The 2,820-nt window shown below is 42.5% G+C and overlaps 1 pseudogene; it reads right to left on the minus strand.

Moving 5' to 3' along the window:
- LOC116067880 overlaps nucleotides 1-2,820 on the minus strand; it is a 14,178-nt pseudogene that overhangs the window by 10,083 nt on the left and 1,275 nt on the right.

Here is a 2,820-nt window from a genome sequence, read left to right on the forward strand (position 1 = left end):
TTTTTTTTGAGATTTCATATGCTTGGTGCATTTTTTTGATATTTTCTTTATTTACACATAAATTTCTCCTTTCTCAGTTTCCCCTCCAAAAAACAAACAAACAAAAACAACAAGAACCAACCCCATGCCTGGCACCCTCTCCCACTTCTTGGCCCTGGCATTCCCCTACACTAGGGCACAGAACCTTCACAGGGCCAAGGTCCTCTCCTCCTATTGAAGATCAAATTTGCAATCCTCTACTATACACATGCTGCCAGAACAATCAGACCCCTCCATGTGCAGTCCTTGGTTGGTGGTTGAGACCCTGGGAGATCTGAGGGTACTAGTTAGTTCATATTGTTTTTCATCCTAAGGGGCTGTAAACCCCTCAGCTCCATTGGTCCTTTCTCTAACTCCTTCATTGGGGACCGTGTACTCAGTTCAATGGATGGCTGTGAGCCTCTACATCTGTGTTAGTCAGGTACTGTCAGAGCCTCTCAGGAGATAGCTATATTTAGACTGGCTTGTCCTTCCTTCATTCTCTGCTCCATAGTTAATCTCTGCAACTCCTTCTTTGGGTATTTGGGGAACCCTGACTCTTTAGGGTCTCAGTGTCTCCCAGTGCCAGAGAACAGATGTCTTAGGCAGTATTTTAAGACTCTAACTTGTTTTTATTTTATATTTATGATTTGTCTTCATAGAGATATATGCACTATATGCATGCCTGGTGCCCACAGAGGCCAGAAGTGGGTGTTGGATCCTCTGGAATTGGAGTTATAGATAATCTTTTTTTTTCTTTTTAAAGAAAAGATTTATTATGTATACAATATTCTACCTGCAAGCCAGAAGAGGGCACTAGATCTCATTTACACATGGTTATAAGCCACCATGTCATTGCTGGGTATTGAACTCAAGACCTCTGAAAGAGCAGCCAGTGCTCTTAACCTGTAAGCCATCTATCCAGCCCCTTAAATGATTCTTGAATTTCTCCTCCTCTTTTCCTTCTTTGGTTCTTCTCTCCATTCTTTTTCCTTTTTGTTGTTGTTTGTTCTCATTGTTGTTGTTTGTTCTCACGAGGAACAGTCTAGCCACAAAAATCCTAAAATTACTATGTAGTCCAAATCTGGCATCAACTTGCCATACATAAAGATGGCCTTGTACTCCTCCTTCCCCTCTGGCTTCCACCTCCGAGGTTCTGGGATTACAGTCTTGCAGAATCTGTTCACCCCTGTGCTCTCTGCGCATGATGTTACTCTGTATGAGAGCACTAAGGAGGCTGAGGTAGAATTAGTTCCAAGGCTAGCCTGGGCTACAGCAGAAATCAGAGCTCAACCTGGGTTGGAATGAGACCCCACTTCTAAAAACAGAAGGGAAGATGCCAGGCTTTGGATTTAGCCCACTATATCAAGTGCTTGAGTAGCATACAGAAAACCTTAGGAACATTTCATAAAAGGTAAGATGGTAGTCCATACCCATGCCAGCACTAGGTAGGTGGAAAGGGGGCTCAGAAGTTCAAAGTTATCCTCAGCTGCAAGGAAAGTTTGAAGTCACCCAGAGCTATGGAAGACTCAGTTTAATCCTAGCAATACATCCCTGGTACATGGCAGCAATCTGGGTGTAGTGGCACACCTTTAAATCTAGTGACATGAGAAGCAAAGGCAATATCAAGAGCTTGGCATCAACCTCTGTTACATATCCTAAAGACAAGATGCATCTGTCTCAAACCTGTATGCAAGACTGAATAGATAGAGGCATGTTTGTGAATTTGGGGGACCAGCCTGGGCTCTCCAGAGTCTCTAGCCTTACCATAAATTTACAGCTGGGAATGTAGCTTGGTAAAGTATGTGACTTGCTAGTATGTCCACAGCCCTGGGTTGAATGTCCAGCACTGTACATGGTAGTAAACTTCAGCACTTAGGAAATAAAGGCCCAAGGATCAATCAAGCCCATTAACATGCAGCCGAGGAGAGATGAGGTTCGTGGGAGCCATGCTCTTCCTCTGGAGTTACTACTACTGGCAGTCGATGACTGCTAGAGCATGGGAAGCCATCAGCAGTCAGTTTAGTTGCTGGCGAGCTACCTGTACACCTGGTGAATACACTGTATTCATGTGGCCCTGGAGGCGGGTTTGGTGGGGCTACACGTGTAATAAAAGAAAGGGATGATGTGTGATCAGATGAGTGTGGGGAATGTCAAGTAGTACATTTTTTGAGACAGGGTTTCTCTGTATAGCCCTGGCTGTCCTAGAACTCACTCTGTAGACCAGGCTGGCCTTGAACTCAGAAATCTGCCTGCCTCTGCCTCCCAAGTGCTGGGATTAAAGGCATTTTTAAAAAATTAAAATATTCAAGGCTAGCCTGTACTATAAAGACACTGTCTTGAATATATTAAAAACAATTAGGTATCCACTAGTAATAGCATCAATTCATAAGGCACATCGTGGACAATGGAACTTCAGTATTGAAAAGAAAAATCATTCAAGGACAGGGATATTTCTTACATGCATATTGCTAGGTAAAAGTCAATCTGAAAGGTAGCATACTATATGATTTCAAATGCATGGTACTCTAAACACTTGTCAATACCCAGATTGTTTAGCACAGGCAATGATCTCTACACTATTGTATACTATAGTCATATATCAGTACTGGCTAGGCAATGTGGTACAAGCAAGTAATTCCCAACACTTAGAAGACCACCACACGTTTCTGGTCTACCTAGAATTTCCAGGCCCTCTAGAGTTGCTACATGATAAAGCCTTAATAATAATAATAATAAAAACACTATATAAAAAAAGTACTTTCTGCTTTGCTAATTTGAAACTGCTCCTAATTCCCACTC

The sequence above is a fragment of the Mastomys coucha genome, unplaced genomic scaffold (assembly GCF_008632895.1).
Source record: "Mastomys coucha isolate ucsf_1 unplaced genomic scaffold, UCSF_Mcou_1 pScaffold22, whole genome shotgun sequence".
In the NCBI taxonomy this organism is placed as follows: Eukaryota; Metazoa; Chordata; class Mammalia; order Rodentia; family Muridae; genus Mastomys; species Mastomys coucha.